This window comes from Crocodylus siamensis, chromosome 1, assembly GCF_052110815.1.
Source record: "Crocodylus siamensis isolate JL-2025a chromosome 1, ASM5211081v1, whole genome shotgun sequence".
NCBI classification, from domain to species: domain Eukaryota; kingdom Metazoa; phylum Chordata; order Crocodylia; family Crocodylidae; genus Crocodylus; species Crocodylus siamensis.
Window position 1 is genome coordinate 98,720,109 of NC_143395.1, and position 22,685 is coordinate 98,742,793.

The following is a 22,685-nucleotide window of genomic DNA, read 5'->3' on the forward strand; positions in this document are numbered from 1 at the left end:
TCCACAGAGCCAGTCATCTCAGAATAGAAGGCAATCAGGTTGGTCAGGCATGACTTGCCCTTGGTGAATCTATGCTGGCTGTTCCTGATCATCACCTTTTCCTCCAAGTGCTTCAAAATGGATTCCTTGAGGATCTGCTTAATGATTTTTCCAGGGACTGAGGTGAGGCTGACTGGTCTGTAGTTCCCTGGATCCTCCTTTTTCCTTTCTTTAAATATAGGCACTATGCTTGGCCTTTTCCAATTATCTGGGATCTCTCCTGATCACTATGAGTTATCAAAGATGATGGCCAGAGGCTCTGCAATTACATCTGCCAGCTCCCTCAGTGTCCTTGGGTGCATCTCACCTGACCCCATGGACTTGTACATGTACAGCTTTTCTAAATAGACCCTAACCTGTTCTTTCACCACTGTTGGCTGATCATCTACTTATCAAACTGTGCTGCTAGGTGCAGTAGTCTGGGAGCTGACCTTGCCTATGAAGACTGAAGGCACTGAGTACTTCAGCCTTTTCTGCATCCTCTGTCACTAGATTGCCTCCCTCATTCATTAAGGGACCCCACTTTCCCTGATCTTCCTTTTGTTACTGATATACTTGCAGAAACCCCTTTTTACTATTCACGTCCCCTGCTAACTGCAACTCCAATTGCGCTTTGGCTCTTCTGACTTCATCCCTGCATGCCTGAGCAATATTTTTATACCCCTCCCTAGTTGTTTGTCCAAGTTTCCACTTTTAAGTTTCCTTTTTATCATTTAGTTTACTGAAGAGTTCCCTGCTAAGCTAAGCTGGTCATCTGCCATGTTTGATATTCTTCCTGTGCATCAAGATGGTTTGTTCCTGTATTCTCAGTAAGGCTTCTTTAAAATATAGCCAGCTCTCCTGGACTCCTCTCCCTCTCAGACTGCCTTCCCAGGGGATCCTGCCTATGGATCCCTGAGTGAGGCAAAGTCTGCTTTTCTGAAGTCCAGGGTCCTTACTCTGCCACTCTCCAACCTTCCTTTCCTCAGGATCCTGAACTCAATTACCTTATGGTCGCTACTGCCCAAGTTGCCATCTACTAGTACATTCCACATCATTTCTTCCCTGTTTGTGAGGAGCGGATTAAGAAGAGCATGGCCCCTAGTTGGCCTCTCTAGTACTTGCACCAGGAAGTTGTCCTGAACACTGTTCAAAATCTTCCTGGATTACCTGTCTACTGCTGTATTGCCCTCCCAGCAGATGTCAGGGTGATTGAGGTTCCCCATGAAAACCAGGGCCTGTGATTGGGAAACTTCTGTTAGCTGTTTGAAGAAAAGCCTCATCCATCACTTCCTCCTGGTCTGGTGGTCAATAGCAGACCACCACCATGACATCACCCTTGCTGCTCTCCCCTTTGACCCTAACGCAGAGACTTTTGACAGGCCTATGTCCAGTTCTATACTGAAGCTCTGAGCAATCATATGGCTCTTTTACATAAAGTGCAAATCCTCCTCTTCTGTCCTGCCTGTCCTTCCTGAACAGTTTGTACCCATCCATGACAGTGCTCCAGTCATGTGAGCTCCCACCAAGTCTCTGTTATTCCAGTCATGTCAGTTCTGTGACTGTGCAAGGACTTCCAATTCTTCCTGCTTGTTTCCCAGGCTTCGTGCATTTATGTACAGGCACCTTAGGTAACCAGTTGATTGACCTGATTTCTCAGGAAGAATAAGAACACCTCCCCTGATGGCCCTCCTGCTTGCTCTTCCTTGAGGTCTCCCACTTCCCCACTTCCCCCAGGGATTTGATCTCCATCTCCTGGTGAACCTCATTTAAAGCCCCTTCACTGGGTTAGTGAGCCTGTTTGCAAAGATGTTCTTCCCTTTCTTCATCTGGTGGATCCCATCTCTTCCTAGCAATCCTTCTTCTTGGAACATCATCCTGTCATCAAAGGAACAAAAGCCCTTCTGGTGACACCACCTGTGCCATAATGTCTTCTTTGTCTTCTGTTTCCAGAGCTTATTGGGTTCAATGCAATAGTTCAAGCCGCAGATCATCTGCATGGTAAGGGAAAACTTAAGATGTCACTTTTCTGGCTGAGCTATGATTCTGCGAAGGTATATTTGTAACACCATTCCTCTGAAATTGTTTAGGGAAATGATGGAACAGATTTCCTAAAACCACTTTTGCATCTCAATCAATTGAAGTGGTTAACTGCAGGTTTGTCGAGGATGGCTCTAACAGGGAGGATGTTGGATGAGATGAGCCCTTGACATCCTTAGCAGAATTATTTTCCCATGATTCTCTTGTCCTCTTCCATGTATAGTTGAATAAAAGTAAAATTCCATTGCATTAGATTTTGCCAAAAATATTGGGTCAACTCCCTAAACATGCTGAATACCATCAGCCCCTAATGAATAATATCAGCCCTTCTCAGAATTGTTCATGCTTTATTTATTGTGGCATTGAAGCTGTTAAACATACTTTTCTCATGACAGCTATCACAGGTAGGAAAGAAAGCTTTGTAAAAAGATAAAGGTTTGTTATAAAGATGCGTTTGTCATATTGAGACTGGAATAGGGATGCTGGATAAGAAGAAAACACAGGTCATTTGCTTTGCATGTATCATTGATAATGCAAAAATAATTGATGGCAAGTGTCATGCTGCTAAGAAGTTAGAGGGCTTCTCTATTAAAAGGCAGGTGTTAACACAGGATCTAATAACTAGGGATCTTCCTAACTTGAGGAGGTGGCCAATTTTATGGACAGATCACAGGGCCAGCCACCATTTTTGAGGGCTTATGATGTTGCCCCTCTCATGCCTCTGATTGGCTAAGAGGCCCCAGTGGTCCCTCCCCTCCACCAATTGGTGGAGAGGATGTCCATCATATGGCCCTGCCTTTCTGGAAGCCCTTCAGGCCAGCAGCCTCACTCCCTCCTTCCCCCCAGTGGGCCCCAATGGCTGGGAGGACTTCTAGCTCTCACTGGGGAGCCAGCACTTTATCTTTAGTAGGTTTTTTTTCCTGCAGATTTTGCAGAGATCATCTGATTTCATGATTTCTGTGAAATCTGTGCAATTCTGATTTGGGTAGGTTCCTACTAATAATCAGTCACCATTTCTGAAAGCTTGCTAAGAACTTTTTCCCAACTACTCAGTTGGTCTAATAAAAGATATCACATCTAACCACAGAACCTTGCCTGCCTATGTCCTTATGCTGAAAGATTCAAACTTCCACTAAAGAAAGAACTTGCTTCATATATTAGGTAAGTTTTTATGAGAAATTATATTTTTTGTTAGGAGATCTATTTCAGTCAAGATCATGAAATACTTTAAGAATCATTTTCTACAGGTGCAAACTCTAAAAATAATGCAAATTTGTTTACAAAACCATCAGTATAACAAAGCCAGTTAACCTTTAAAATGGCCATAGCAATTCATTTGACGTACTGTAAAGGTGACTTCTAAATAGTTGTCTAAATTGGTGCAGCCTCTGTATTGCATGATGGAGTTGTAGTACCTACATAAACCCTGGCTCATTAGTTCTCTACATTCTCAACTCATTGATTGATGAATTATTTAATCTCCCCTTTTGAAAAAAATAACTCCTTGTCTAAGGAACTACTCAGCAGTGAATCTGCCCTGAATCCAGCCTTAGAAGATAGGTGTTAATTTAATCTGCCTTTGCATATCGTGCAATTAAATCAGGCAAAAGGTGAGCCAGAACTATGTTGTCAGTAAGAAGAAAACCCAGCAGGTATCTTACTATCTAGTGAAACTCTAAATGGAAAAAAGGAAGTTTCCCAGAATTTGAATCTGTTGTTCCTTTAAACTACTTCAGTGTTATACAGAATAGAAAATGAAAGATTATTAAAGTTAAGCAGAATCTATGCTATTATTTTATTTAGTCTTTTGTGAGATTCTGCTTGGAGGAATGGACGTTTCCCAGTATCCAGTCCCTATTGTTTGAATTTCAATCAGTTTATAAAAGAAAAACTGCAAGTCCCATGTTTGCCCGATATATATAAGGACTAACAGAAAATATAATTTCTCATAAAAACGTACCTATATATAAAAGGACAAACATGGGACTTGCAGTTTTTCTTTTATAAACTGAGTGAAATTCAGACAATGCTCAATAATAAAACAGACAGAAAAGTACCGCACATTTCTCTCACTTTTCCCTACCTTTCCATCTGTCACTATCTCTTGGGCAACATGTCACATGAAACATTTTTGCAATGTGAGTCAGTACAGAATCATCCTGTCACATGTATCAGAATCTTAATGACCCAGTCCAAATGATAGATTTTTATCTTTTTTCTCTGGCTTTTGTGTATATTTTCCACTAGTCCTCACTTTCTGTAAGGATCCAAAATTTTTCCTTCTCTGTTTTCAAATTACTTAATACACACACATGCACACATTCACTGTGTAGATGTTTAGGTTTAGCGGTAACAGCTAAATGTTTTGTATTTGAGTCAAGACATGCCAGATCTTTAAAGACTATGTTGTACTTCTAAATGCATAAGTAGCATCAAGCTTCAAACACAAGACATGAGGCAGGACATTAATTTTTCCTTGGTCCTAGAGCAGAGCCGACCCTAGGGAGGTGCAGGACCTGGGGTAAATCAGTCTGTGTGGGGCCCCCTTAACACTGCACAGGGCTGTGGTAGCCCTGCAAAGGGGTGGGCTGGGGGTGGTTTCTGTGCTTCTTCCATGGCATAGAGCTGAGCTGCCAAGTCCAAGTGGGCCCCATGGGACGGGCCATAGCTGCTCTGCCTGGCTTATGAGTTCCCTCAAAGCATGGGACCTGGGGCAGTTGCCCTGATTTGCCATACCCTAGGGACAGCTGTGTCCTGGAGTACAGCAATACCAGCTACATGTTTGAATCCTCTGTGGAGCCAAAGCTTTGCACATTGTTTGTCTACCTGATTTGGTGTAAAGATGAGCAAGGCAAAGATCTGGATATGGTGCACAATTTTATAAATTTTACAGTGTAACACCCCTATGTAGACACCACAACATACCCTCAATATTTAATTTACTGACCTTTTCTCTAAGTTGATTTGCCTCATTCTAACCGATTCTTCTCTCTCTGCATGCTAGAACTCTCTATAATCTGATTTTTTTTTCCCTAAGCAGCAATTCAAATTCATTTGAGGTTTCATACATTCTTGGAACTGTGTGCTGTGTACTAACAGGGCTATTCCCACCCCATACAGAACTTTGGGACTACCTTGAGGGATCAACATCTTGTTACAGGAAGCCTCCAGTGGCAGGCAGTGCAGGAAGACCCTGAGGAGACAGGAGGACTGGGTGTGCAGGAGCAGATCCTTGAAGACATAAGGAGACCAGGGCTATTGGTGTTGCTCCCCAGGGACACAGGGGAAGCAGGGACACAGGTACTGCTGGAATTGAGTTACAGCTCCCTCAACTTCTTCCTAGGAAGTTGGCACCAAAGGGAAGGACCGGGAGAACAGCTTTGACAACACAATTATTGAAATACAGGGAATGGACCCACATCCCATGCCATCTACCTCACAGGCAGCCCAGTGATGAACACCTGCTCCCCAGCAAACCTCAGTTTACCTGTATCTGGGAGAAACTATATGCCCAGAGACACAATTTCCTGTGTTGGCACTAAAGGTGTTCTGGCCCCCCCGCCCTTCCAATGGCTCCTCACAGGTCCTGCCACTGATGCAGAAACTGCTCATCAGTTCTTCTGGTCCCAGCATGGTCTAGGCTAGAAGAGCAGTCCTGGTCCCAGTGCCTGGGGTAAAAGAGCAGTCCTCTTCCAAGTCCCAGCATGCAAACCCTAACAATGCCTTCACCTCATCCCAGGGACAGCTCTGATCCTGATAGTTCAAAGACAGAGCTATTGCATGCAAAGTTAGAGGTCAGCATTGCACTGCATGGATGGGATAGGGACAGAGGGAACTGTACAACCCTGGGCCCATGACCAAGCATCATCTATACCAATGGATAGGAAGGTAGAGCAGTAGTGAGGTATTGGGTCCTATAGCCTGTAGCCTACTGTCCAAGGTTGTCATCTGAAGGCATTTGTTGGGCCATCACCACCTCTCTTTCCATGGTGGTGAGTAGCTGCTACTGAGTATCCTCCTGGACAGAACCCCTAACAGGCCATCATGGCATAAACCCCACTCTTGTGCATGGGAAGTGGGGGTCAAAATGTTGCTTCCACCTTTTCTGAACAAAGCACATGTATGAAGGTGCTAATTGCTCAACTATCCACTCAGCATTAGCTAGCTCACACCTTTGCTCCCATGCTTGCATCCAACATGGATCTGAGATGCCCAGCCCATGACCTTGGAAGTTTTGTGCTTCATTAGTCAACAGTGTGAAAAAAAAAACTAGTTTAGTCATACTACCCTAACTATGCCTCAAAGCTGTATGTTGTTGAGAAGACAAATCCCTCCCCAAATGCTGGAATAACATCTCCCTCACTCCATCTACCACAGCAGGAACTCGTCCTCCCGTCCCCAACCCCCCTCACTGGCACAAATACTAACTGTAGCATGTACAAGCCCTCATAAACAAGCCCTCTGCCTTTCCTTACAACCTTGTGTGCAACTTTTTACCAGTTGCTTCCTGGCTGGACCTTAATTACAAGGTGGTCCAAACACCCTTCCTGCAAGCAGGAGACTGCTGAACTCTGCATCCCCTACTGTAGCCAACACAGGATCACCACACGGATTTAATCAACAGGAAAAGACTAAGAAGTAGTGACAGGTGCTGGGGTTTCATGTGTTGTGCCACACAACACCAGGGAGATGGGTGGCAGATATGAAGCTCAAGTAAGAGCCATATGAAAACAGACATGGCATTGCATACATACTGGCATTGCATTACATTAGAGAACAGGAACCAGTTCATGGGCTTGTACACAAGGGGTAAGGATCTGGGGTGGGGTGCAGGCAGAGAAACCAGTGCACTTGCAATAACCAGGAGGGGGGAATTGCTCTAGGTCTTTTCTGGAAGCCTTGGCTGGAAGCGATGGGTGATTGCACTGTGCAGTTTCCCAGAGAGATGTGGTCTCCTGGGGTAGCCATTTGGTCAGGACTGCTCTGGATGCTTGGCTGTACTTGGAAATCTTTGGCAGCCTGAGGAGCCCACAGAGCATGCTGAGATATGTGCTGAGGGCCCCCTGTCTGCAGTAGTCCCCAGCACAGGCTGCTTGTGTGCCTTCGCTCCCAAACACTGAATGCTTGTATGCTGCTTGATCTATAGAGGTTTAAGCTGCTTAGACTAAACCACAATACTTAAACTGATTCATCTGAACGTTTGCACGTACCCTAAATTTCCCCATATGGGAACTGCAGGAGATAGAAGAGAGCTAACTTCACTGAATATTTTTTCCCTCTGGTTCAAGGATATGTAGTGATTTTTGATGTGGACTTCTATATAATCCATTTCAATGTTGTGTTTATTTGGTCATCAATAATAGTTAGGAGTCTACCTCACTCGATGAAGCAGACAGCCAATTTTTCAGGTAGATTTCACAGCCAGCTGCCATTTTCACTGGCTCAGCATGGTGCCCCCCACCAATGCCTCTGATTGGCTGAGAGGTCCCAGCGGCCCCAGTGCTCCCTGCAGGTTGCCAGATAGTCTGCAACTATGTCTTAATTACCTTGATTAAGCCCAGGGAACCTGTTAATCCATATATTACTAAGCGTGAATTAATGGCTTCTTAGTAGGGCTGTGTGAAATTTTGCTGTCTCATTTTGATGCTGTTTCAACTCATTTTGACTTTGAAACAGCAAAATTGGAATGAAATGAAGGGCTTTGAAACATCCTTGAAATGAAACAAGGGCAGTTGAAATGTTTTGAAAATTTTGAAACATTTTGAGTTTCGAAGCTGAAGCTGGGCTTGCCTTCAGGGAAACAGAAATTAAGGAGAAGGAGGAGAGGGAAGAGGGGAGAACTGCTCTGATACTGACTGTGTAGCTGGCCAGTGACTGTGATCATTCCCTGAGGTCCTTTCCAATCCCAGTGCTCTGGGGGCGGGATGGAAAACCAGTGTAAAAGGCAGCATTGTTTGAACTGGCCTGCTTTCTGCCTTAGGGTCTGACAGTTACTGAGCTATCTTCCAGCAGCTCAGGAGCGTTAGACAAGGAAGGCTACTACTAGCATTGATCTGAATGATTTCCTACTTGCTAGCCTAGCCTAGCAAGAGGGATCCGAGAATACCTTTTTCTTTCTTCTAGTGACATTAATTTTATTATTATATTAATTGATTTATTCTTTTCAATTTTATAATTATATTGTCTATTACACTATCAACTTTAATTTATATAGGAAGGGAGATACATTTATATTTTATTGCTATATATTTATAACTTGCGGCATGTACTACACACCTTACAGAATTTATATAGGAACGTGGATACATTTATACCATACAGCATATACTACACACCTTATGGAATTTATATAAGAATGCAGATAAATTTATATATTTGTATAAAAGCAAGACACTATGAAACACACCATGAAGTGTGGTGGAAAGGAAGCCGGCAAGCCTTCAGGGAGGGGTGAAAGAGGGGGTAGAGGGAGAGGTGTAAGTTCCCCCAAACAAACTGAGACTCAACCTCTTTTCTACAACTAGCAGGGATGAGGTTTCCAGAAGCAGCAAGGAGAGGGGGGCAGTGGAGCAGTGCCAGTGCCACTGCCTGTGCTTGAGACTACATCCTCTCCAAGAGCACCAGCCATAATCTACACCCCCACGACCATGACAACAAGCAGCAGCACCAACACCAGCACCAGCATGATAGTCTCCTTGAACCCCATTTTGCTTCATACTGAGCTTTCCAGTGCCAGAGGAAGAGCTGGCACTTGATCTGAGTGCCACAGCAAGGGAAATTCTGGGGAAGGAGGGAGAATCATCTGAGTTCGTTCTCCACACCCCTCAAGTTTCCCCTATAGCTAGGTCTCCATCCCCAGAAGGCATTTCAGCAGAGACTGAGGTAGGGGTTGAGGAGGCAAGTGAATCAGCTTAGTCCACTCCTCCTGTTGCTGTGCCTCTACCTGCTGATGAGGAGGAAACTTCAGCATCCACACTGCACCCATACCCCAGAAGCAAGTGGGTAGTATGGTCTGGGATCATTTTGAGCTGGCAGATGATTCCACATATGCTGTCACCTGCACTGCTGAGCCAAAACTAGCTAGGGCAAGAGAACAAAACACACGAGCACCACAGAGATGCTGAAGCATTTCTGCAGGCACCACCCCCTTGCCATTGCTTCTCCTCAGCCTGGCACCAGTGGGAGCATGTCCAAAGGGAAGTCCCCCTCTTCCTCCAAAGCCCCCATTGCCCTAAAGCAAAGGCAGGCCACCCTGGAACAGTGGGGGAAAGGCAGACATAAAGTGGGGTGCATTGCAAGGGTGAGTGAGATCACCCAGAGCACTGGGGAGATGCTTGCTGTTGATAGCCAGCCTTCTCCTTAGATCAGCAGCCAGGGTTAAGGTGGCTTATGGTGCTTATGGCCCCATCCTACCAAGTGCCCACACACACCACCTTCAGCAGGACCCTGGTGCCCTCCTTGTATGAGGCATGCAGGGAATACTTGAGGAAGGACCTGTATAAGGCAGGTCTGCAGGTGGCCTTACACTTCACCTTGGACATCTGGAGCAGCCAGGCTGGCAATCGTACATCTCTCTCCCTCACAGGTCTCTGATGCAACCAGTCAGGCTGTCAGTGGGTTCTCCTTCAAGCTGAGGTGATGGATGAGTCCCACATGGCAACCGAGATCATAGGGGTCATGGACCGTGTACCCGCCTGATTTTGAACATCCGGTCACATGCTATGCGTCCCTGGATGTTCAGGGTTGTCTGCCGGTCCGTCCCTGTGATCCCAGTGAGTTGATGTCATTGACCCGAATCGTCACTCCTCAATCTCGCCTGCCTCGACTTTGATTTTAGCACAGTGGTGGGGTTTGACTATTGGTGCTTCTCGTGCCAGGGACCACGGGACAACAATCTTCTGTGATGCTCCACCTCCCTTCTAGCTCGCCCTTACACCACACTTTGATGAATGTCGATGGTCTTTGGCCAAATCCCTATGATAGTTGGGGCCTGGGGCCCTTTTCTTAGTAAGCTATAGGATTTCGGCTAAATGCGCTCCCCTTCTCCTCTTTCCTCCTAACAGCTGCCTGTCCTGGCCCGGATTGAACCCTGTCTGTACTCTACCTCACAGCCCCTCCAATACTGGGTAACAAAAAAGGAAAACACAAAAGTATACCACTAGCAGAAAAACATCAGTGACCAAGGGCTGCCCTTCACTCCCTTATATGCCTATTCCTGCCGCCTGCCCTATTGCCACCGGCCACAGCCTCTAAGGCCCTTGACCAGCCTAGACTCGGTCTGGGGTCAGCCCACTGTATTCTTGGTGGATCCCCTCGGTGCGTCTCCCCCATGGCTCCTCCTTGGGGCTGTCTGAGCCCTCTACGATTCCACCTGATCTGGCAATCTGGCTTCTGCCGCCTCTTCTGTTCCTTTGTGGGCACCTCCAGGTCTCAATGCTCTCCAGCCCTCTTCTGCCTCCACACCTAGGCTCTGCCTTCTCGCCTCCTGCCTCATTGCCAGTAGCGACCTCCTCCTGCAAGATCTCACTCTCTCTATCGGGGCTGCAGGCTGAAAACCCCTGCGCTCCTCCACTCCGAGGGGACTCTGAGAGTGCTTCCCCCACTGGCGCTCCTGCTGGTCTCTCCCCTTCCTCCTTGCATGCAGCTCCTTTTAAGTTCCCTGACCGGCTCCTACAGCTGCTGCCATCAGCTGGCCACAACTTTATAAAAATGCGGCTAACGAGCCGCTCGGGTTCTGCCGCCACTTCTGGTTTCATCATGGTTCTACCTAAAAGTAAGAACCTTTCTATTTGCTTCTCTTTTCTTTCTCTTCTTTCTCTGCCCCGTTCCTGCTCCCTGGGTTCCCCCCTGGCTCCCTGGAGTTTTCCCCTTGGTTGCGCCCTGGGACATAACCCCCACCTCAAGTTGCCTTGGGGCAGTTTAACGAGGGCCAAGCATCCCCTACCTGGCTGGTCCTGTGTGTCTTGCTGCCTCTGGATGTCCCTGGCATCCTGAGGTACGGTCCTGCACCTAGACAAGAAGTCCGCCATTATGTTGTTGATGCCTGGCCTGTGCCTTATTCAAAATTTAAATGGTTGTAACACCAGAGCCCAACTTGTGATATAGGTGTTATCCATCTTCGCCGTCCCCAGCCATTTCAGTGGAGCGTGGTCTGTTATCAACATAAATTCCCTACCCATCAAATAATATCGAAAATGGTCTACCTCCCATCATATCACCAGGCATTCCCTTTCAATTATGGCATACCTCATTTCCACTGGTAACAGCTTACGACTCGCATAGGCTACTGGTCTCTCCATACCTCCTTCCTCCTGCATCAGAACCACTCTTAGGGCTGTTTCTGATGCATCTGTCTGCAATACAAAGGGTTTTGTGAAATCAGGAGTATGAACCACCACTTCATCACACAGAGCTCCCTTCAATTGCTGGAAACTTCTCATCATGTCTCCTGACCAGGTTATCCCTTTTTTCAGTGACCCTTTTAGCGCGTCTGATAGCAGTGTCGCCAAGTCTGCTAAGTGTGGTACAAAGCGGCGAGAATAATTGACTAGACCCAAGAAAAATCAGAGTTGTTTTGCTGTTTTGGGAGGGTGGAAGTCATGAATGGCCCTCACCTTACCTGCTAGGGGCCAGATGGTTTCTTGTCCCACCAAGAATCCCACGTATTTCATTTGGTGATGGGTTAATGCACACTTATGAGGATTTGCTGTTAAACCTGCTTTCCTCAATTCCCCGAGCACTGCCCTTAAGGCTTGTAGATGTTGGGGTCAAGATTGCGTAAAAATGATGATGTCATCAATGTACACTGCAATATAACTGGCATGAGGGGCTAAGATTTTTTCTAGCAAGCGTTGGAAGGCTGCAGCCACTCCGTGCAACCTGAACGACATGTATACGAATTTGTATAAGCCCCAGGGTGTGCCAAAGGCGGTTTTAGGTCGATCACGTGGGGCCAGTGGGATCTACCAATAGCCTTTCACTAAATCTAATGTGGATATGAACTTGGCCGGTTCAATTCGTTCCACCAATTCGTTGATACGGAGCATGGGGAACGCATCAAAAATGGCTATTTCATTAAGACGTCAATAGTCGACACAGAGTCTCAAAGTACTGTCAGGTTTAGGCACCGGTACCAAGGAACTCCTCCACAGGCTCTTGACAGCCTTATGAACCCAAGCTCTAACATCTTTCTAATTTCTTTGTGTATTTCTCCTATGAGGTGGTGTGGTATAGGTTGCCAACATTCCCTCACTATAGCGCCCAGAGGCGTGCGGATTGAGTGACACGCTCCCTAAGCCCAACCTGTCTTCTCTCTAAATATGTCTTTGAATTCTCTGATGAGTATCTGTATCCTTTCTTTTTGGAATTCTATTAGTCTGTCTCCTATAGAGATTTTTTTCCCAAGGCCTTTTGTCCCTGCATTCAACTCTCTTCTCTGGGGCCCAAGGTCTTCTGTCTCTTCTTCCAAAAAAGCAGCCCACCCTTCGGGTTGTCACCATTCTTGCAGGAGGTTAGTATGGAAAAACTGTTTCGTCTAGTGATGCCCTGGCTGGTAAACCTCATAATCCACCGGGCCTACCCTTCTGGTTATTTCAAATGGTCCCTGCCATTGTGTTAACAATTTGCTAGTGGATGTGGGCAGCAAGACTAATACCTTCTGTCCTGGTTGGAACTTCTGCTCCTTGGAACAGCCATCATATCTGGCTTTCTGTTGTAGCAGGGCCTGCCGTAGTTCCCTATGGCAATGTCCCGGGCCATGCGTACTCAGTGCTGGAAGTTTTGCCGTTATGTTGAAGGTTCCTGCGCCGTGGTAGAGGGACATTCCCAATCCTCCCTTAACATCTGTAGTAGGCCTCATGGGCAGTATCCCAAGACTAACTCAAATGGGGAGTATTTCAGTGATTCTGATGGAGTGTCATCCATAAACAGCACTAAGGGGAGCAGTAAGTTCCATTTTTGAGATTCTGCCTGTATGCACCATCGGAGAATCTTGTTGATGGGCCCATTGAGTCTTTCCACTAACCCATTCGTTTGGGGGTGGTACACTGACGTGCACAGTTGTTTTATCTTTAAGGTTTGGCACACCACCTTCAACACCCCCAACATGAAGTTGTGCCCTTGGTCAGTTAATATCTCTTGGTATATCCCTACCCGGGCGATCGATTTTATGAGTTCCTCCACAATACGAGGTGCAGTCACTGTTCTCAAGGCCACTGCATCGAGATATCTTGTGGCATAGTCTATGAATATTAGGATGTACTGGTTACCGATACTTCTATGAGGCAAGAGCCCGACCACATCCATTGCTACCCTTGAAAATGGGATGTCTATTATGGGTAAGGGCCGCAAGGGAACTGGACAAGGGCAATCCTCTCTTGCCTTCTGACATATGGGACATTTGGCACAATGCCGGGCTACCTCCTCCCCGAGCCCTGGCCAAAAGATGTGCTGGGTAATTCGAGCTATAGTTTTATCCCAGCCCATATGGCCCCCGGTCGGGTTAGTGTGTGCAATACGCCACATGAACTTCCTAAACCATGCAGGTACTACCAATTGGATCCTTTCAGTATCCCCCCTCCCTCCTTGTTGCACCCGATACAGCACACGGTGCCTTACCTCAAAGCGAGGGTACCTGGCTGCAGCAGATGTAGATGCATCCTCATTGGCATCCGATGTTGTGGCTCTCCATTTATGTAGTTCCTCATCCTCTTCCTGGGCCTCCCAGAACTGTTGACTGCTGACTATGTCATGTAAGTCGAGTGCTTCAGGATCACCCTCAGTTCGTCCACCATCCTCAGCCTCTCCAAGCCAGCCTTCCTTCTTCCACAGGTGCCTGCGGTTGTTTCCTGGACCCTCTCTAGTGTATTGTATAAGGGGCCCCAATCCTGGCTCAACAACATCTCATAAGCCAGGCGGGGAGCCAGACCCACCAGTAGTTCCCCTTGATATTCCATGACCTGCAATGGGACCCACTGGTGTGGGATGCTTTGTTCTTCTCCATGTAGGCAGGAAACCCTCATGGACACTTCTTGGTGACTAGGACGTGCCATCACCGGATCAACCCTAATCAGGGATTGGGCACATCCTGAGTCTAAGATGACCCATACAAGGCGGTTCTCTATTTGCACTTGCACCAGTGACCTTTCCCATACTACGCTGTCCCTGCCGCTGCCGAAACTACAATCCATCAGCTCAACACATGGAGTTTCCTTCTGAGTCTCAGATGCCCCCTGGAACAAGGGTTCTGGTTGCCACCACCCCTCTTTTCTAGCTGGATATTCTTTAGCAAAATGTCTTCCCACAATGGAAACAGATAATGTTGCAGGCCAGCCCTTTTGGAGGAACTCACTGTCTCTCTTGGTCCCAAATACCCAAAGAGGGATGAGCAGGCACCCGCTTCTCCTTGGGATAGTATATCTCTGAGGCTGAAAAAGCTTCAGCCAATTTCAGGGCCTCATCACAATTCGGGGATGAGTGCTATCTGACCCATCATTGGGTCCGCTCCTCCAAATCATTGAGGAATTGCTCCAATATGATTTGATCTACCAGCGTATTGTGGTCACATGTTGCTAAGTTAATCCATTTCCCAAAAACAGCTCTCAAGTACTTCAACAAGAGCTGCGGGCATTTTTCTTCCACCCCCTTCTTGGCCCAGAACATGCATCGGTAATGTTCTGGGTTAATCTTGAGCCGATACAATATGGCCGCTTTAACAGCCTCATAATCTTGGGCTTCATCCCTGAGGAGTGCTCGATATGCAGCTTGGGCCTTTCCTACTACTAGGGCGCCTAACTGGCTGGCCCAATACCATTTGTCTAGGCCCGTCAGGATGGCATGCCTTGTAAATGCTTCGATATAATTCTCTGGATCATCATCACGGGTCATATGGGGCATTTTGAATGCCGTCAGGCCGTGGCATAACCAGTCTTGTTGGCGTCCCAACATTTGCTGCTGAGTTCTCCGGCCCTCTTCTGCCTCTGCACCTCAGCTCTGCCTTCTCACCTCCTGCCTCATTGCTGGCAGCAACCTCCTCCTGCAAGTCTCACTCTCTCTACCAGGGCTGCAGGCTGCAAACCCCTGCACTCCTCCACTCTGAGGGGACTCTGAGAGTGCTTCCCCCACTGGTGCTCCTGCTGGCCTTTCCCCTTCCTCCTTGAATGCAACTCCTTTTAACTCCCCCGACTGGCTCCTGCAGCTACTGCCATCAGTTGGCCACAACTTTATAAAAATGCGGCTAACGAGCCGCTCGGGTTCCGCCGCCACTTCTGGTTTCATCGTGGTTCTACTTAAAGGTAAGAACCTTTCTATTTGCTTCTCTTCTTTCTCTGCCCCATTCCTGCTTCCCAGATTCCCCCCAGGCTCCCTGGGGTTTTCCCCTCGGTTGCTCCCCAGGACAGACCGCTTGGTACAGGGGTGGCTTATTGGGCAGGATGAGCTTACCCACAGGTTCATGGTCACTGATAATGGGGACAATATGGTCAAGGTGGTCCGTAGTGCCAACTTTGTTGGCATCTGCTGTGTGCCACACAAGTTCCACCTCATAGTCAGGGATGCCTTGGAGGGAGACAGGGATGCCACTGGTGGTGCCATCACCACCAGCAAGCTCATTTCCAAATGCAGGAAGGTGGCAGGCTACTTCTACTGATACATTAAGTGGGGCAAGATGCTGCTGGAGTAACAAGCAGAGGTAAACATCCTGCAGCACAAGGAAGCACCTGCAGTTGGTGTGTATATGTGCTGTTCCTGGATGGAAGTAATAGTAAAGAAGCCAGAGGCTGGCATGTAATGCAGGCAAGAAAGCCAGTCAGTGAAAATAGAAATGGGGGCCTCAGGGGGTGAAGTACAGGCTGGGAGTGGGGGAGCTAAGGTGGATGTAGCAGTACAGGTAAAAGTGGAGAGGTACCTAAGGAGTCAGATGTGCAGCAGGTTATAGTGTGTCAGAATTACACTGTCTATATTGAGTCCATGAGTTTCTGTACCTACTGCCTAGGAGGCCGATGAAGTGATGTGGCATAACCAGTCTTTTCAGACCTGGCTATGAAAAGTAGTTTGTAAATTCCCTTTCAAGATCAGGCCTGGGAGACTGGTGACAGAGTGGTTTTTTTGTGAGAAATATGCCCCCACAGGTAGTTGGGTATTGTTGTTTTTGGTAGATTCTGTGTGCAGTTTCTGGGGGTACTGGAGATTGTTGGCAGGTTTTGTGTTTTGAACTGTAGGAAGATGGCTTAAGTTCTAGTGATGAAGTTAGGTTAGCAAGGTTCAGTGCTTGTTTGAATTTACTAACCACTTTTCACAGCTAGGCCTAGGAACTTTACTTCATCAGCCTCCTAGGTACAGAAACTCATGGACTCAATAAAGACATTGGATTTATGACACACTACAGCCTGCTGGACATCTGACTCCACAGATACCTCTTCATTTTTACCTGCACTACTGTGTTGTGTAGAGGCCCCAGTGCCAGTGAGGGTGCACCTTAACACACACACACAATCACATGTCATGAGTTTTGCTTGTCAGCAGCCTAAGGTACAGTTTCCCAGAAACCCCTGTACCTATCTCCTTGAAAGCTGGCAGGCTTCATGGCCTCAGCAGGGGCTACCATGCCTGCAGTTTTCACCCTTAATACACGTGACATGAGTTTTGCTTTCAAGGATTTGAGGTGCAGTTTCCCAGAAGCCCCTATACCTATCTCCTTAAAGCTTGGCAAGCATCATGTCTATAAAAGGGGCTACCAGCCGTGCAAGTTTCATCCAGATCAGGTGTGAAATGACAAAATTAGAGGTTCTTTCATGCTTCCCCATTATAGCCTATGAACAAAATGTCAAAATAGCGTAGAAATAGTGAAACAGTTTTGATTAAACAAAATAGAACAGCAGTTTCTAAATTAAATGAAAGTCAAAATGAAACACTGTCCCATCAAAATGGAGGTCAAAATAGAACAGTGTTGTTTTGCACACCCTACTTCCTAGGTTTAATCAGGGTAATTACATTGCAGTTTCAGGCCACCCACAAACAAGTGGCTGCACCAGTCTCCACAGAAACTCAGCCTGGCTCCTTGCCAATGGTGGTGCACATGTACCTTGGGGCCAAAGGTAGGGAAGGGACTGGAGCTGTACTGTCCTTGGCCCCTTCTCCACCGTTGGCCTCAAGGCATGCGTGCACTTACCGCCAGCCAGGAGCCGGTGCAGGGCTCTGTGGAGCCAGGTAAATTGGTTTGCAACCTCCTGGCTCCTTGTTACAGCCTGCCTGGGCCTGGGCAAGCCACTGCCATTGGCTGTGGAGCCTGGGCTTTTCACAGTAGGTGGCAGGGAGCCTGCAGGCAGCTGCACCAGGCTTCTGTAAGCAGCTACCTACCACAGCCATGCTCATGCCACTGGCCAGGGAGCCTAAGCTGCTTGTAGCCTCCCTGCTGTGAGCAGTCCTTGCCCTCCCTTTCTCCTTCTCCCACCTTCCCCTGTGTTCCAAGACTGCAGGGCTTCCCTCTGCTTGCCAGTAAGGATTTTATTTATTTATTTATTTTTGCAGCAAGCCTGCAGTTTTCCAAGGAGCTTGCCCTTTTTGTTGTTGTTGCAGAAAATGCCTTATTTTGCATTTCCTGAGAAAATTGCACGATCACGCTTTTGGTAGGTCCCTAATAATGGTTTTAGTAGGTTTTTAGTTGGAAAGTTATGTAGATGACATATACCTAAGCCCTGTTTTATCCCATGCACATTTTGCAGCGTGTGGTGCATTTTTTGTGATTTTCAATTGAAAAGGAAACTTGAAGGGAAAAGACTCTGTGAAAGATATTCATTGTGACAAAAGCTACCTTGGCCAAAATAGACAGTATGTATTTCTAATGATTGTCTACCTCTTCTAGAATCTGACTTATTAATGGGGATGTCATACTGAGGCCACATAGGTGTTCCAGGTAAGTTGAGATGGTTTCATAGTAGCTAGGGTCAGGAGGGACCTTAACAGATCATCTAGCCTGACCCCCTGTCACAGGCAGGAATGAATGCTGGGTTCACAAGACCCCAGACAAGTGATCATCCAACCTCCCCTTGAATTTGCCCAAGGTACAGGTAAGGACCACTTCCCTGGGAAGTTGGTTCCAGATTTTGGCCACCCTAACTATAAAAAATTGCCTTCTGATCTCTAACCTAAACCTATTCTCCATCAGCTTATTACCATTGTTCCTCATCACCCCAGGTGGTGCTGGGGAGAAAAGGGCTCTACCTATTTGCTGTTGATCGCCACTGATGAGTTTGTAGGCAGCCACCAAGTCCCCCCTCAGCCTCCTCTTTCTGAGGCTGAACAGGTTCAGGTCCCTCAGTCTCTCTCATAGGGCCTGTCCTGCTGTCCTCTCATCAAGTGGGTGGCCCTCCTCTGAACCCTCTCCAGGCTGGCCACATCCATCTTGAAGTGTGGAGCCCAGTAATGGATGTAGTTCTCCAGCTGTGGCCTGACCAAAGTTGCATAGAGGGGGAATATCGCCTCTCTGGACTGGCTTCAGATGCATCTTTAGATGCATGACAAGGTACGGCCGGCCTTGCTGGCTGCGGTCTGGCATTGGCAGCTCATGTTCATCTTGGAGTCAATAATGACTCCAAGATCCTGTTCCACCTCTGTGCTTTCAAGAGGGGAACTCCCCAGCCTGTATGTATGCTGTGGATTCCTTCTCCCAAGGTGCAGCACCCTGCATTTGTCTACGTTGAACCCCACCCTATTCTCATCTGCCCACTTTTGTAGTCTGTCTAAATCTATTTGCAGCCTATCGCTCTCTTCAAGTGTATCCACCTCACCCCACATCTTAGTGTCATCATTGCCCCTAAATATTTTGTAAACACCAAATTCCTTGCTTGACTTTTACTTACTTGTTTCTGATAGTGTTAACCCTAGGAGTTCTAATTTGCTGCTGCTCACTTCACAGTTAGAGATGCCTCTAAATTTTTAATTTCCTCTGAAACTTTCTGTTTTTTTAAACAGTGACTGCTTAAGGCAAGATTCATAAACAAGTCTGACTCCACAGCCTGCTTGTTCTGGTCCCTGATGCTTGGACTGTTTATATTAGACAGTTATTTATCAGAAACAGAAATAATCCTGGCAGGGGCAACAGGAACCCAGGACTCCACCTTCACAGTAAAGTGTTCTAACCAGTAAGCTACATAAATTAGCTCTGTCTTACTTGACCTGGTAACTAAGCTTTGGTACACAAATGGCCAAGCTTAGCAGAGAGCCATGAGCTTAGACATACACCTGTGCTTAGTGTTGTCTATTGGCTGTCTCTATGCGGCTTCCCACCCAGCATCCAGAGTCTCTTGATTACTTAAGAGGCACTTAACTCTATCCATTCCTGTATAGGGAGTCAAGGTGCCTGCCTCTGTTTCTTTGAATCATTCTCCTAGGACCATTTGCCTAACCTTTAGGCATACCAGAGCTTAAGGAGAGAAGCTTAACGGGGCAATCAAAATTTTTTATGAGCTGCTTTAAGTTACTCTATTCAACCCCGTCCAAAGCCTTTTTTTCATCTAATAATATGCACAAAGACTTGGTTAATTGAAATGTTTCTAGTTCCCATTCTTACTTCTCTTTTATGGTCACATTTGCTAGAGGCATTACTTATAAGAGTATTTAGTGGAGGGATCCTTGTGTCTTTGTACATTCAAGTTAGCAGACATCTACGTAAGTGCAAGGGTCTACCCATGTAGTTGCTTGTGGTGGTCCACAGTTTGATGATGCCTCATTTATCCTCTTGGCCATCTTCACCAGGAGTGGAATTTTCCAAGAGCACATAATTTCCACAGAGCCTCAATGAAGAAAAAGAAAACAATGGTCTTCAGCCACTGAATAGATTATAGTGATGTTTCATTCACAGGATTTGTATGGGACAGTGAGCAACTCACACTAAACCAAAATCTTCTTTTTCAGAAAGCTTATCAGGGATCTGATTTGTATAAGTATTCAGCATTCTCAGTTGGAACTGAAACCAATAGGAGTGACACATGTAATGACATATAATGTCAAAAATCCAATTTTAGCTTGACAATCCCAGTTTAGTGAACACTTGGAAAGACATGTGCTTTAGCTTTCCATTTGTAAAATGGGGACAAAAACTTACTCTTGACTGAAAAGCTTGTTGAGAAAAATAATTCATTTTTGTGAAGTACTTGACTATTATAGTCATTAGCACTATAGAAAAGCCTGGGAGGAAATAAGTAGTTCTGTATTTAGAGCCAGGTCTGAAAAGAGGACAGATAATGCATGGGGCTACACATTGAATGACAAGAACAAAATGAAATATCAAATAATTACTCATACATACAAATAGTTTACATAGTACATTCCATGCATTGAATGAGGTATGCTAGTGTTAAATAGACTGTGGCATAATGCCTCCTTACAAAAGGGTTAAATTAAAGTTGTACATGCAATCTTAGTTCTAGAATTTCCTAACTTTTGAATGCTTGATCACAACCTTACACATTCTTTAACATAGCTTTTGTGCCTAATTGCTAACAGGTTAAAAGATATTTATATTTTCTGTGGGATAAATAACCATTTGAAACTGTATTTTCCTAACTGAGGAAATGGTGATGCTTATTCCAAATGTGTATCATCTTTATTTCCTGTCATGTAGAATAAGTGAAAGCCCCTGCATTATTCTCTTCTACTTTGCTACTTAATTTGATGCATTGCTAGAGTATTTTTTTTCTGCCCATTTTTAATGAGAGATCTCTAGTTACTGAATCTCCTGTTCAAATTGTCTGGCTTGTGCCTTCTCTTTGTTTGTCCAGTGGAAAGTATTGTAATAAAGTGACCTTTCATGACTGCCCCACATGTGGCTAAGGGTGGCTCCTTATATATTTGTTGTTCACTTCAAATTAGTTAGAAATGTTGGCTTTAAATAATTTAGCTTTACCTAGATCCATAATTGGAGATAATTCATGTTTAAGGTTTTCTATAGAGGGATTTTCTGGCTTAAGCAAATGTCTAAATTTCATACTTTAAGGGAAAGAAAATAAAATGGTAGGTTATTTAATCCCTATAGAAAAGACACACCATTTGTTTAGTAATCAAGATGAACATCTAAATGTCACAGAAACCTTATGAAGGAGAAGTAACAGAGTATAGGAGGTATGCCAAGATTAATGGCCAGGTTTTCTAGTTTGCAAAGGCAATAGTGTGCTAGTTTCATTTAAGCCAGGGAAGTTGGAGTTGTGTTCTTAGAAAGGGGGGAAAAGAGATCATTTTTAGGGCACTCTAAGTACTAGCAGTAATGAGGACAGGGCTGCTTGCAAGCCACTTTGGTGTGGCAAGGGCTAGCTAGACAGGAAATTAAGCTCAGGTGCCTGGTCAGCCCCTAGCACCACTGCAGCCCTGTCCCTATTGCCACCTGGCAAAAATGAGGACATTTTTGCATTAGAGTGTCATGACAAAAACCATACTAAAATGCTAATACACAGTAAAATTAAGCTACTGAGCATTAAGCATCACTAAAAAAGCATGCATTTTTGCTACTGAGGATTAGGGAAGCCTAATGCACATTTAGTTAGTACTTCATGTTAGAGGTTCTAAATAAAATGTGCACATGCAAAAGCGCATTAATAATGTGTAGACACACCCTCTGTGTTGAAAGGTTCCTTACAAAAGAATTTTCTCTTATCTGGCTAGCTTGCCTTATGCTGAGATGCAATGCTTGCATTTTTATGAAGTGTCTGTGAAATCATGTATAGTATTAACACTAATGTCATTACATAAATTGTCATGTAGTAATCATATAGAAGTTCTCAAAAGGTTAAGAAAAAAGCTTGGTTGTTTTTTCTATGATGGAGTGATGTTCCATAAGCTTTTTAAAAGGCAGGAGTGGTCACTTGAATAGATTTTTAGAATAACGTAGAAGCAGGCAGGTTATGATGCTGTCTATAAAAATGGGTCACTAAGCTCAGGCAAAGAGTATATATTGATTTTACAGAGAAGAATAAACAGCTGTACTTAGGTTTGGTCAGTGGCCAGGAGTAAAATGCCTGCTGTAGACTCCTTGTGCTCTGACCATCAAGGCAATTCTATAATGCTGTCAGCATCTGGAATACCGAAAGTGATTGTTTCACATAACTATCCTTAATTTTTCTGAACCACTTCAGTAAGTACACTAAAGATTTGATCATGTTTCTACTGAAGTCGTTCAGAGTTCTGCCTGCAGTTTCAATGCAAATAGAACTGAATGCCGAATCTTCTGTTTATCAGCCAGCATCAAATGGGTTAGCAAAATATATTACGAAGCTATTAAAGAGCAATAAGAAAATGTAAAAGGAGTTATCTAAAACTTTGTATTGCAGATTTCTCAGTGTCTTTCATCAGTCCAAAAGCTTTAGTAGTATTATTTCTGAGATGTCTGTTATCACCAGATCTGGTTCACCAGACTGGATTACTAGACTGAACAAAAGTATTGGAGGGGGAGAAAGCACCAGTTAAACAAAAACAACAACACTAGTTTTATGCTTGGACTAGAGAGTTTAGGTATGGATTGACAGAGGCAAATGATGAAGAGGGACATATAATAAAAGGCTTAGTGCTTCCATCTGTCCATAACACTGGGGGCCAGCTATGCATGCACCCTAGATAGGGCAGGTGGCAATAGGCTGCAT